This window comes from Mustelus asterias, chromosome 12, assembly GCF_964213995.1.
Source record: "Mustelus asterias chromosome 12, sMusAst1.hap1.1, whole genome shotgun sequence".
Lineage (NCBI taxonomy): Eukaryota > Metazoa > Chordata > Chondrichthyes > Carcharhiniformes > Triakidae > Mustelus > Mustelus asterias.
The window spans coordinates 54568845-54583054 of record NC_135812.1 but is presented as its reverse complement, the minus strand read 5'-3'; the positions used below and the strand labels follow the sequence as shown (position 1 = coordinate 54583054).

The 14210-nt window shown below is 45.8% G+C and overlaps 2 protein-coding genes and 1 non-coding gene across 3 annotated transcripts in view; 1 reads left to right on the top strand and 2 right to left on the bottom strand.

Moving 5' to 3' along the window:
• Positions 1–14210, bottom strand: part of LOC144501461 (uncharacterized) — a 418660-nt gene that overhangs the window by 191774 nt on the left and 212676 nt on the right. The gene's annotated exons all lie outside the window — the stretch shown is intronic.
• Positions 1–14210, top strand: part of LOC144502014 (uncharacterized) — a 46916-nt gene that overhangs the window by 18415 nt on the left and 14291 nt on the right. The gene's annotated exons all lie outside the window — the stretch shown is intronic.
• On the bottom strand, positions 7349–7512 carry LOC144502177 (U1 spliceosomal RNA). The gene has a single exon (XR_013499309.1). It is a non-coding gene; the product is annotated as a U1 spliceosomal RNA (small nuclear RNA).

Below are 14210 nucleotides of genomic sequence, written 5' to 3'. Positions count from 1 at the left end.
CTGGACTTGCTGGCTGTCCTGTCTGGAGACAATACACATCTCTTTAACCTGTGCTTAATGCTCCCTCCACTCACATTGTCTGTCTCTTTAAGGACTGGTTGGCTGTAGAGATTTGCATTCTAATCAGTATTCTGTAACTTGATTTTGTGTCTCTGTGCCCTATTTGAGAGCAGATTTCCACTCCATCTGACGAAGGAGCAGCGCTCCGAAAACTAATGGTATTTGCTACCAAATAAACCTGTTGGACTTTAACCTGGTGTTGTTAAAACTGTTACTGTGTTTACCCCAGTCCAACACCGGCATCTCCACAATAAGGCATTGGTGAGGCCGAATTTAGAATATTGTGTACAGTTTTGGTCACCTAGTTACAGGAAGGATGTAAATAAGGTTGAAAGAGTGCAGAGAAGGTTCACAAGGATGTTGCCGGGACTTGAGAAGCTGAGTTACAGAGAGAGATTGAATAGGTTGGGACTTTATTCCCTGGAGCGTAGAAGAATGAGGGGAAGATAAAGAAACGGATGTCATTGTACACATTGGTGCAAATGACGTAGATAGGAAGAGCAGGGGGATCCTACGAGAGCAATTCAGGGAGTTGGGAAATAGACTAAAAGGTAGGGCCTCCAGGGTGGTCATCTCTGGGCTGCTCCCAATGCCTCGTGCCAGTGAGGCTAAGAATAGGGAGTTAGTACAATTGAATGCTTGGCTAAAGGACTGGTCCAGGAGGGAGGGCTTCATTTTCCTAGATCAATGGGAAGTTTTCAGGAGAGGATGGCACCTGTACAAGAAGGACGGGTCACAACTAAGTTGGAAGAGCACGAATATCCCGGCTGGGAGTTTTGCTAGTGCAGTTTGGGGGGGTTTAAACTAGTATGGCAGGGGGGTGGGGATCAAAGTATTAGGTCTACAAGTGTAGAGGCTGGGGACGAGCTTGTGGCTGGGAGAAGGCTGGCAAAGAAGAAGAGCACTCTGGGGGAGGATAACCTCACTGGGCCTGGAGGTCTGGAGTGCTTATACTTCAATGCAAGGAGCGTAGCAGGTAAGACAGACGAACTTAGGGCCTTAATGCTCACGAGGAATTTGGATGTGGTTGCGGTGACAGAGACTTGGTTGAAAGAGGGACAGGACTGGCAGCTGAATATTCCGGGGTACAAGTGTTTTAGGCGAGACAGAGGAGGGGCCAAAAGAGGTGGGGGAGTAGCAGTATTAGTTGGAGAGCATATTACAGCGGTGCAGAGGGAGGACAATTCAGAGGGGTCGAGTAACGAGTCACTCTGGGTGGAGCTTAGAAACAGGAAGGGCGCAGTCACTATGTTGGGGGTATACTACAGGCCCCCCAACAGCCCAAGGGAAGTGGAAGAACGGATATGTCAGGAGATACTGGATAGGTGCAGGAAAAATAGGGTTGTTGTAGTGGGAGACTTCAATTTCCCTGGTATAGACTGGAAATCGCTGAGAGCTGGGACTCTGAATGGGGAGGAATTTGTAAAATGCGTACAGGAAGGTTCTTTGGAACAATATGTAGATAGCCCGACGAGAGAGGGGGCTATACTGGACCTCGTACTGGGGAATGAGCCCGGTCAGGTCTTCAAAGTTTCGGTAGGGGAACATGTGGCAAATAGTGACCACAATTCTGTTAGCTTTAGGATAGTGATGGAAAAGGATGAGTGGTGTCCCAAGGGTAAGGTGTTGGATTGGGGGAAGGCTAACTTTAGTGGGATTAGGCAGAAATTGGCAGCTCTTGATTGGTAGAGGCTGTTTGAGGGTAAATCCACATCTGGCATGTGTGAGTCTTTTAAGGAACAGTTGTTAGGGCTACAGGACAGGCATGTGCCTGTAAAAAAGAAGGATAGGAAGGGTAGGATTCGAGAACCATGGATAACCAGGGAAATTGAGGGACTGGTCAAAAAGAAAAGAGAGGCATATGTTAGGTCCAGGCAGCTAAAAATGGAGGGAGCTCTGGAGGAGTACAAAGAAAGTAGGAAAGAACTCAAACGGGGAATTAGAAGGGCAAAAAATGGTCACGAAATGTCCTTGGCAGACAGGATTAAGGAGAATCCCAAGGCATTTTCTTCATACGTTAGGAACAAAAGGGTTGTCAGGGAAAAAATCGGACCACTCATAAAATGGTTCGGCACAGACAAGAAGGGCCAAAAGGCCTGTTTCTGAGCTGTAATTTTCTATGGTTCTATGGTTTCTATGGTTCTCTCAGGGACAAAAGTGGGGAATTATGCTTGGAGCCCAAAGAAGTAGGGGAGATCCTAAATGAATACTTTGCGTCGGTATTCACAAAGGAGAGGGATGTGTTGACTGGGAGTGTCTCGGAGGGGAGTGTTGAACCATTGGAGAAAATCTCCATTACAAGGGAGGAAGTGTTAGGTTTGTTAGAGAATATAAAGACTGATAAATCCCCAGGGCCTGATGGAATCTATCCAAGGCTGCTCAGGGAGACGAAAGATGAAATCGCTGGGCCTCTGACGCAAATCTTTGTCTCATCTCTGGACACAGGTGAGGTCATGATGTGGAGATGCCGGCGTTGGACTGGGGTAAACACAGTAAGAAGTTTAACAACACCAGGTTAAAGTCCAACAGGTTTATTTGGTAGCAAAAGCCACACCTTTTGCTTTCGCTACCAAATAAACCTGTTGGACTTTAACCTGGTGTTGTTAAACTTCTCACAGGTGAGGTCCCAGAGGATTGGAGGATAGCTAATGTGGTCCCGTTATTTAAGAAGGATGGATAACCCGGGTAATTATAGGCCGGTGAGCTTGACGTCTGTGGTGGGGAAGTTGTTGGAGAAGATTCTTAGAGACAGGATGTATGCGCATTTAGAAAGGAATAAACTCATTAACGATAGTCAGCATGGTTTTGTGAGAGGGAGGTCATGCCTCACTAACCTGGTGGAGTTTTTTGAGGAAGTGACTAGAATGGTTGACGAGGGAAGGGCCGTGGATGTCGTCTATATGGACTTCAGTAAAGCGTTTGACAAAGTCCCTCATGGTAGCCTGGTGAAAAAGGTTGGATCTCATGGGATAAAGGGGGAGGTGGCTAGATGGGTGGAGAACTGGCTTGGTCACAGAATGTGGAGATGCCGGCGTTGGACTGGGGTAAACACAGTAAGAAGTTTAACAACACCAGGTTAAAGTCCAACAGGTTTATTTGGTAGCAAAAGCCACACTGTGGCTTTTGCTACCAAATAAACCTGTTGGACTTTAACCTGGTGTTGTTAAACTTCTTACTTGGTCACAGAAGACAGAGGGTGGTAGTGGAAGGGTCTTCTTCCGGCTGGAGGCCTGTGACTAGTGGTGTTCCGCAGGGCTCTGTATTGGGACCTCTGCTGTTTGTGATTTATATAAACGATCTGGAAGAAGGTGTAACTGGGGTGATCAGTAAGTTTGCGGACGACACAAAATTGGCAGGACTTGCAGATAGTGAGGAGCATTGTCAGAAGCTACAGAAGAATATAGATAGGCTGGAAATTTGGGCAAAGAAATGGCAGATGGAGTTCAATCCTGATAAATGCAAAGTGATGCATTTTGGTAGAAATAATGTAGGGAGGAGCAATACGATAAATGGCAGAACCATAAAGGGTGTAGATACGCAGAGGGACCTGGGTGTGCAAGTCCACAGATCCTTGAAGGTGACGTCACAGGTGGAGAAGGTGGTGAAGAAGGCATATGGCATGCTTGCCTTTATAGGACGGGGCATAGAGTATAAAAGTTGGGGTCCGATGTTGCAGATGTATAGAACGTTGGTTCGGCCGCATTTGGAATACTGCGTCCAGTTCTGGTCGCCACACTACCAGAAGGACGTGGAGGCTTTGGAGAGAGTACAGGGGAGGTTTACCAGGATGTTGCCTGGTATGGAGGGGCTTAGTTATGAGGAGAGATTGGGTAAACTGGGGTTGTTCTCCCTGGAAAGACGGAGGATGAGGGGAGACTTAATAGAGGTGTATAAAATTATGAAAGGCATAGATAGGGTGAACGGTGGGAAGCTTTTCCCCAGGTCGGTGGTGATGTTCACGAGGGGTCATAGGTTCAAGGTGAAGGGGGGGAGGTTTAACACAGATATCAGAAGGACATATTTTACACAGAGGGTGGTGGGGGCCTGGAATGCGCTGCCAGGCAAGGTGGTGGAGGCGGACACACTGGGAACGTTTAAGACTTATCTAGACAGCCATATGAACGGAGTGGGAATGGAGGGATACAAAAGAATGGTCTAGTTTGGACCAGGGAGCGGCATGGGCTTGGAGGGCCAAAGGGCCTGTTCCTGTGCTGTATTGTTCTTTGTTCTTGATAGAGGTGTATAAAATTTTGATGGGTATAGATAGAGTGAATGCAAGCAGGCTTTTTCCACTGAGGCTAGGAGAGAAAAAAGCCAGAGGGCATGGGTTAAGGGTGAATGGAGAAAAGTTTAAAGGGAATATTAGGGGGGTCTTCTTCATGCAGAGAGTGGTGGGAGTGTGGAATGAGCTGCCGGATAAAGTGGTAAATGCACTTTTAGCATTTATGAAAAACTTGGACGGGTTCATGGATGAGAGGGGTGTGGAGGGATATGGTCCAAGTGCAGGTCAGAGGGACTAGGCAAAAAATGGTTCGGCACAGACAAGAAGGCCCAAAAAGCCTGTTTCTGAGCTGTAATTTTCTATGGTTCTATGGCTAAAAGAGGTCACAAAAAAGCATTGGCCAGCAGGATTAAGGAAAATCCCAAGAGCAAGAGGGTAGCTAGGGAGAGGGTTGGCCGACTCAAGGACAGGGGAGTGAATCTATGCATGGAGCCAGAGGAAATGAGAGAAGTATTAAATGAGTATTTTGTGTCAGTATTCACCAAAGAGAAGGACTTGGTGGATGATGAGTCTGGGGAAGGGTGTTGAGATAGTTTGAGTCATGTTGAGATCAAAAAGGAGGAGGTATTGGGGTTCTTGAGAAACATTAAGGTAGACAAGTCCCCAGGGCCTGATGGGATATACCTCAAAATACTGAGAGAGGCATGGGAGGCCTTGAGAGAAATCTTTGTATCCTCACTAGCTACAGGGGAGGTCCCAGAGGATTGGAGAATAGCCAATGTTGTTCCTTCATTTAAGAAGGGAAGCAAGAATAATCCAGGTAATTACAGGCCGGTGAACCTTACATCAGTGGTAGGGAATTCATTGGAGAGGATTCTTCAAGACAGGATTTATTCCCACTTGGAAATAAGAGGACGTATTAGCGAGAAGCAACATGGTTTTGTGAAGGGGAGGTCGTGTCTCACTAACTTGATCGAGTTTTTCAAGGAAGTGACGAAGATGATTGATGAGAGTAGGGCAGTGGATGTTGTCTACACGGACTTCAGTAAGGTCTTTGACAAGGTTCCTCATGGAAGACTGCACAGAAGATGAAGTCACATGGGATCAGAGGTGAGCTGGCAAGGTGGATACAAGACTGGCTTGGTCATAGAAGACAGAGGGTAGCAGTGGAAGGGTCCGTTTCTGAATGGAGGGCTGTACAAGTGGTGTTCCTCAGGGATCAGTGCTGGGACCTTTGCTCTTTGTAATATATATAAATGATTTGGAGGAAAATGTAACTGGTTTGATTAGTAAGTTTGTAGACGACACAAAGGTTGGTGGATTTGCGGATAGCGATGAGGACCATCAGAGGATATAGAAGGATATAGATCTATTGGAGACTTGGGCAGAGAAATGGCAGATGGAGTTTAATCTGGACAAATGTGAGGGAATGCATTTTGGAACGTCTAATACAGATAGGAAATATACAGTAAATTGCAGAACCCTTAAGAGTATTGATAGGCAGAGGGATCTGGGTGTACAGGTACACAGGTCACTGAAAGTGGCAATGCAGGTGGAGAATGTAATCAAGAAGGCATACGGCATGCTTGCCTTCATCAGCCGAGGCATTGAGTTGAAGAATTGGCAAGTCATGTTGCAGCTTTATGGAATCTTAGTTAGGCTGCACTTGGAATACAGTGTTCAGTTCTGCTCACCACACTACCAGAAGGATGTGGAGGCTTTGGAGAGGGTACAGAAAAGATTTACCAGGATATTGCCTGGTATGGAGGGCATTAGCTATGAGGAGAGGTTGGAGAAACTTGGTTTGTTCTCACTGGAATGACGGAGGTTGAGGGGCGTCCTGAAAGAAGTCTACAAGCTTATGAGAGGCATGGACAGAGTGGATCGTCAGAAGTTTTTTCCCAGGGTGGAAGAGTCAATTTCAAGGGGGCATAGGTTTAAGGGGCAAGGTTTAAAGGAGATGTACGAGGCAGGTTTTTTACACAGAGGGTGGTGGGTGCCTGGAACTCGCTGCCAGGTGAGGTAGTGGAAACAGATATGATAGTGACTTTTAAGGGGTGTCTGGACAAATACACAAATAGGATGGGAATGGAAGGATATAGTCCCCGGAAGGGTCGGAAGTTTTAGTTAAATTGGGCAGCATGGTCAGTGCAGGCTTGGAGGGCCTGTAATATTCTTTGTTCTTCGTTCTTTGAATGGACCTCAGTGTTTGCTCATGTGTGTCTGAGAGAGAGAAGGAGAGTGTGAATGGACCCCAATGTTTGTTTGTGTGTGTGTATGCGTGTGTGAGAGACAGAATGAATGGACCCCAATGTTTGTTTGTGTCTGTGAGAGAGAGAGAGAGTAGTGTCAGGATGTGAGTGTGTGAAAGAGAGATCTGTGTGTGTCTGTGAGATAGAATGAAGAACACGCGTTTGTGTGTGTGTAGTTGAGAGAGAGAGAGAGTGGAGTCAGTGTGCGTGTGTGTGTGAAAGAAAGAAGATTATGGTTTGTGTGTGTCTGAGATAGACTGGAGCATACATATTTTTGTGTATCTGAGAGAGAGTGAAATCACTGTGAGCAAATGTGTGTGCAAGAAACACGAGTTGCCCGTGTGAGTGTTTGTGAGAGAGAGGTGAGTGCATGTGTGTGAGTGACAGAGAAAAAGGGGTGAGTGATCTTGTGTGTATGGGCCTGTGTGAGAGATGGAGAGAGATTCTGTATGTGGGTGTGTATGAGAGAGAGAAAGTGTGAGGAGAGAGTGTAAACGTGTGAGAGAAAGGTGTGTGTGTCTGTGTATGTCTTTGAGATAGAGGGTCACTTCAGAGTTTCGGGCTCTCCCAGTGAATGAGCTTGTGTGTCTGCACTTTACAAAGTCGATGGAGAGTTGTGACGCTGTTTTGATAATATTGTAGCTGCAATGGAACAGGCATGAAGATCGAGTAAGCTGGTGGGTGGGGTATTAATTAATTTGCCCTTGCATACTAATCGGTGAACGACTGACTTTGGGAGAAAAGTTAGTTAATAGATAAGAACCTCTACTCAGCCAGTATTTTGAATTGTGAGCTCTGATTTTGATTTGTGAACCAGGGGAGAGCGTGAACACAGTCCCCCACTACCACACATTCTGCAGGCGAGTATCCCGCATTTGGGGACATCGCAGTCATCAACACACCCAGAGTGCAATAGGATAGCCTCATCCTGGGAGATCAACCTGCCTGATCTTTGACTCTCTACTGCCAGATAGGTATATTAATACCAAAAGGAAAATCTCAGCAGGTCTGGCATGATCTGTAAGGATAAAAAAGAGCTGACGTTTCGAATACCTTCCGGAGTCGAAACGTCAGCTCTTTTTTCCTCACAGATGATGCTAGACCTGCTGAGATTTTCCAGCATCCGCAGTAATTTGCTTTTATTAAGTATATTAATACTCTCACATTGTCACCCCACATCAAGCACTACCCCTCACAGTCACACAAACATAATTTTCACTCATAATATCGCCCTGTTCAGATTTGTTGTCACTGAGACATCATCCTTCCCAATCCTTGTCATCCTTCCCAATGATGGCAGTGGACTGTTTCTCTCGAGGAAAGGCTGCATTGATATAGAGACTGCCGTGCTTATTTGCATATTGCTCTTAAAAGGGCACAGTATCCTTGCTGGCTCGTAGGGCCGAATGGCCCCTCCTGTTCCTATTTTCTATGTTTTCTAAAAGGAAATGAATGACCCGCTCTCCTGCAATGCTGCCTGCAATACGGAGACTGTCCATCCGGTGTCGCTGCTCCCTCACCTCTCAGGCTAACTCCTTACTGCTGACCAGGCAAAGGGCCAGAAAAATCTCAATCTGTTTTTACATTTTTTAATATTGATACAGATAAGTTATGTCCTCATTAGAGAGAAGTCTAAAAGAAGATTTGATAGAGATTACCAAAATCATGAGAGGGCTAGACAGAGTAGCTTAGGAGAAATAAAAGGATCAAAAATGAGAGGGAAAGAGATGTAAAGTGATTTCCAAAAGAAGCAAATGGGATGTGAGAAATACATTTTTCACACAGTGAGTGGTTCAGGTCTGGAACACACAGCCTGGACGTGTAGGGGAGGCAGGTTCAATTGAGGCATTCAAAAGGACATTAGATTATTACTTGAATATTCAGGGGAACAGGAAAAAGGCAGGGAGATGGCACTAAGTCATGATGCTAGTTTGGAGAGCTGGTGCAGACACGATGGGCCAAATGGCCTTGGTCTGAATCATAACAATTCTGTGATTCTGACTTGATCCAGCAACCCTACTTAAATCACATGGATAATGGGCTAGAAAAACCTCTACCTGTTTACAGTTAGTATAACATTCCTGCTTCCCTCATTTAAAACTATGCTTAAATTACAATAAAAACAGAAAATACTGGAAAATCTCAGCAGGTACAACAACATCTGTGGAGTGAGAATAGAGCCAATGCTTATGTCTGGATGATACTCCGTCAAAGCTGTTTAAATTGCCCCTTATCAATATTTATGACTGAGCATTTGGAAAGAAAATGTTCAATCCACCATTGTCAGCATGGTTTTATGAAGGGTAAGTTATGATTGACAAACTAAGACCACTCTTTCTAAATTGCCCCACAATAGGAAGCACTCACTCAGTGTCTAATTTGTCAATATCTTTTATCATCTTATCTTCCTCAATGATATGGAACAGTACCGTGTTACATTGGGAACAGAGGGCAGATGATAGGGTGCGTTATGCTCAGAAAAACGATTACTGTTAGACCAGAATCTGGAACAAAATATTGGTTTACAGTCAGAAAATACCAGACCAAGTGAAGAGTTAAAGATGCTGTGGGGACTTTGAGGAAGTTACTTCATCCACAAAGTGTCACCTCCCCAGAGCAGACCACTCCCCATGTTTAGCTAAAGTCAAACAACCTGAAACACAAATTGGCCAACATAGAATCCCTAAAGAGGGTCATTGAGTTTGCATTGACTCTCCAACAGAGCACTGCACCCAAGCCCTGGCCCCATAATGCCACATATTTAAGCCACTAAACTTCACATCCTGGGATGCGAGGGGCAATTTAACATTGCCAATCAGCTTAACATGCACATATTTGGTCTGTGGGAGGAAACTGGAGGAACCAGTTCCATTATGACCACAGTAGTGAATAATGAAAAAAATGTCCAAAAACTGCAGAGGAACCTGGTGAAATAACCATCACTAGGGAGAAGTTGTTGAATAAACTAATGGGATTAAAGGCAAATAAATCTCCGGGACCTGATGGTTTGCATGCTAGGGTATTTAATGAGGTGGCAGCAGAGATAGTGAATGCATTGGTTGGGATATTTCAAAATTCCTTGGATCCTGGAAAGATCCTGGTGGATTGGAAATACGCTAATGTGACATCCCTATTCAAAAATGGAGAGAGACAAAAAGTAGGAAACTGTAGGCCAGTTAGCTTGACCTCTGTGGTGGGGACTTTGCTGGAATCAATCATTAAAGAGGAGATGACTGAGCATTTGGAAAGACAAAGCTCAATCCACCATTGTCAGCATTGTTTTATGGAGGGAAAGGTCCCGGAGATTTATTTGCCTTTAATCCCATTAGTTTATTCAACAACTTCACCCTAGTGATGGTTATTTCACCAGGTTCCTCTGCATTAACTGCAGTTTTTGGTCATTTTTTTCATTATTCACTACTGTGGTGATAATGGAACTGACAAACTTGCTTGAGATCTTTGATGACATAGCCAGCAAGGTGAATCGTGGGGAACATGTGGATGTGGTTTATCTAGACTTCCAGAAGGCATTTGACAAGATGCCGCATAAAAGGCTGATCTGGAAAGTTAGATCACAGGGGATTGGGGAGAGAGTACTAGATTGTCATAGGGTCATAGAGGTTTACAGCATGGAAACAGGCCCTTCGGCCCAACTTGTCTATGCCGCCCTTTTTTTTTAAACCCCTAAGCTAATCCCAATTGCCGGCATTTGGCCCATATCCCTCTATACCCATTGTACCCATGTAACTATCTAAATGCTTTTTAAAAGACAAAATTGTACCCGCCTCTACTACTACTTCCAGCAGCTTGTTCCAGACACTCACCACCCTCTGCGTGAAACAATTGCCCCTCTGGACACTTTTGTATCTCCCCCCTCTCACCTTAAACCTATGCCCTCTAGTTTTAGACTCCCCTATCTTTGGGAAAAGATATTGACTATCTAGCTGATCTGTGCCCCTCATTATTTCATAGACCTCTATAAGATCACCCCTCAGCCTCCTACGCTCCAGAGAAAAAAGTCCCAGTCTATCCAGCCTCTCCTTATAACTCAAACCATCAAGTCCCGGTAGCATCCCAGTAAATATTTTCGATACTTTTTCTAATTTAATAATATCCTTTCTATAATTTGGTGACCAGAACTGCACACTGTATTCCAAGTGTAGCCTTACCAAAGTCTCGTACAACTTCAATAAGACATCCCAACTCCTGTATTCAATGTTCTGACCGATGAAACCAAGCATGCTGAATGCCTTCTTCACCACTCTGTCCACCTGCGACTCCACTTTCAATGAGCTATGAACATGTACCCTTAGATCTCTTTGTTCTGTAACTCTCCCCAATGCCCTACCATTATCTGAGTAAGTCCTGCCCTAGTTCAATCTACCAAAATGCATCACCTCGCATTTGTCTAAATTAAACTCCATCTGCCATCCGTCAGCCCACTGGCCCAATCGATCAAGATCCCGTTGCAATCGGAGATAACTTTCTTCACTATCCACTATGCCACCAATCTTGGTGTCATCTGCAAACTTACTAACCATGCCTCCTATGTTCTCATCCAAATCATTAATATAAATGACAAATAACAGTGGACCCAGCACTGATCCCTGAGGCACACCGCTGGTCACAGGCCTCCAGTTTGAAAAACAAACATCTACAACCGCCCTCTGGCTTCTGTCAAGAACAGTAAGAAGTCTCACACACCAGGTTAAAGTCCAACATGTTTATTTGGTAGCACAAGCCACAAGCTTTTGGAGCGCTGCCCCTTCATCAGGTGAGAGGGAGTTCTTTCACAAATCCCAAGAGGCCAACAGCAAACACAATGAGACAGCCAATGAACCGGAACAGCCCCGACAGAGAGATCCGCGGTGCAGCAACTGAAGAGGAAAAAGTCGAATTGGACTCCTCTGGAAGGCCGCTACCCTCGACGCGACATGTATGCCCAAGTCATCAGGAGGTGCGTCAATACCAGATTCATCAGCCGCACTCACAAGACAGCCCCAAACATCACCCAAGCACAACGCAACGCCATCCGTGCTCTCAAGACCAACAGCAACGTTGTCATCAAACCAGCAGACAAAGGAGTGGCCATCGTCATACTGAACAGAACGGATTACTGCAAAGAAGTATACTGACAACTGAACAACGAGGAACACTACAGACAGTTAACCACAGATCTGACCAAAGAACACACCTGTAAACTCAACAGACTGATCAAGACCTTTGATCCGGACATTCAGAGCACCCTTTGTCCTCTCATCCCATAAGACCATAAGACCATAAGACATAGGAGCGGAAGTAAGGCCATTCGGCCCATCGAGTCCACTCCACCATTCAATCATGGTTGATTTCAACTCCATTTACCCGCTCTCTCCCCATAGCCCTTAATTCCTCGAGAAATCAAGAATTTATCAATTTCTGTCTTGAAGACGCTCAACGTCTCGGCCTCCACAGCCCTCTGTGGCAATGAATTCCACAGACCCACCACTCTCTGGCTGAAGAAATTTCTCCTCATCTCTGTTCTAAAGTGACTCCCTTTTATTCTAAGGCTGTGCCCCCGCGTCCTAGTCTCCCCTGTTAATGGAAACAACTTCCCTACGTCCATCCTATCTAAGCCGTTCATTATCTTGTAAGTTTCTATCAGATCTCCCCTCAACCTCCTAAACTCCAATGAATATAATCCCACGATCCTCAGACGTTCATCGTATGTCAGGCCTACCATTCCTGGGATCATCCGTGTGAATCTCCGCTGGACCCGCTCCAGTGCCAGTATGTCCTTCCTGAGGTGTGGGGCCCAAAATTGCTCACAGTACTCCAAATGGGGCCTAACCAGTGCTTTATAAAGCCTCAGAAGTACATCCCTGCTTTTGTATTCCAAGCCTCTTGAGATAAATGACAACATTACATTTGCTTTCTTAATTACGGACTCAACCTGCAAGTTTACCTTTAGAGAATCCTGGACTAGGACTCCCAAGTCCCTTTGCACTTTAGCATTATGAATTTTGTCACCGTTTAGAAAATAGTCCCACGTTGGAGATCTCTACTGCCTCCTGAAGATACACAAGGCCAACACACCCACCTCGTATCGGGCAATGGGACCCTGTGCGAGAACCTCTCCGGCTATGTCGAGGGCATCCTGAAACCCATTGTACAAAGAATCCCCAGCTTTTGTCGCGACACGATGGACTTCCTACAGAAACTCAGCACACATGGAGCAGTTGAACCAGGAGCACTCCTCATCTCAACGAGTGTCTCAACACTCTACACCAGCATCCCCCAAGACGATGGCTTTGCTGCAACTGCCAGTACTCAACGCCGACAACTGCCAATCTCCAGATGCAATTTTACCGCTTCATCCTGGACCACAATGTCTTCACCTTCAGCAACCAGTTCTTCATCCAGACACATGGAACAGCCATGGGGACCAAATTCGCACTTCAATATGCCAACATCTTCATAGAAACATAGAAAAACTACAGCACAAAAACAGGCCCTTCGGCCCACAAGTTGTGCCGAACACATCCCTACCTTTTGGGCCTACCTATAATAACCCTCCATCCTATTAAATCCCATGTACTCATCCAGGAGTCTCTTAAAAGACCCTATTGAGTTTGTCTCCACTACCACTGATGGCAGCCGATTCCACTCGCCCACCACCCTCTGTGTGAAAAACTTCCCCCTAACGTTTCCCCTGTACCTACCCCCCAGCACCTTAAACCTGTGTCCTCTTGTAGCAGCCATTTCCACCCTGGGAAAAAGCCTCTGAGAGTCCACCTGATCTATGCCTCTCAACATCTTATATATCTCTATTAGGTCTCCTCTCATCCTACGTCTCTCCAAGGAGAAAAGACCGAGCTCCCTCAGCCTATCCTCACAAGGCATGCCACTCAATCCAGGCAACATCCTTGTAAATCTCCTCTGCACCCTTTCAATCTTTTCCACATCCTTCCTGTAATGAGGCGACCAGAACTGAGCACAGTACTCCAAGTGGGGTCTGACGAGGGTCTTATAAAGCTGCATCATTATCCCCGGACTCCTAAACTCAATCCCTTGATTGATAAAGGCCAGCACACCATACGCCTTCTTAACCACTTCCTCCACCTGCGGGGCCAATTTTAGAGTCCGATGGACCCGGACCCCAAGGTCCTTCTGATCCTCTACAGTACTAAGAGTCTTTCCCTTTATATTGTACTCCTTCATCCCATTTGACCTGCCAAAATGGACCACTGCGCATTTATCTGGGTTGAAGTCCATCTGCCACTTCTCCGCCCAGCCTTGCATCCTATCTATGTCCCTCTGTAACTTCTGACACCCCTCCAGACTATCCACAATCCCACCAACCTTTGTGTCGTCAGCAAACTTACCAACCCATCCCTCCACTTCCCTCATCCAGGTCATTTATGAAAATGACAAACAGCAAGGGTCCCAGAACAGATCCCTGGGGCACACCACTGGTGACCGACCTCCATTTAGAAAAAGACCCATCTATACCCACTCTCTGCCTCCTTTGGGCAACACCAGGTTAAAGTTCAACAGGTTTATTTGGTAGCAAATACCATAAGCTTTCGGAGCACTGCTCCTTCGTCAGATGGAGTGGAAATTTCCACTCCATCTGACGAAGGAGCAGTGCTCCGAAAGCTTATGGTATTTGCTACCAAATAAACCTGTTGGACTTT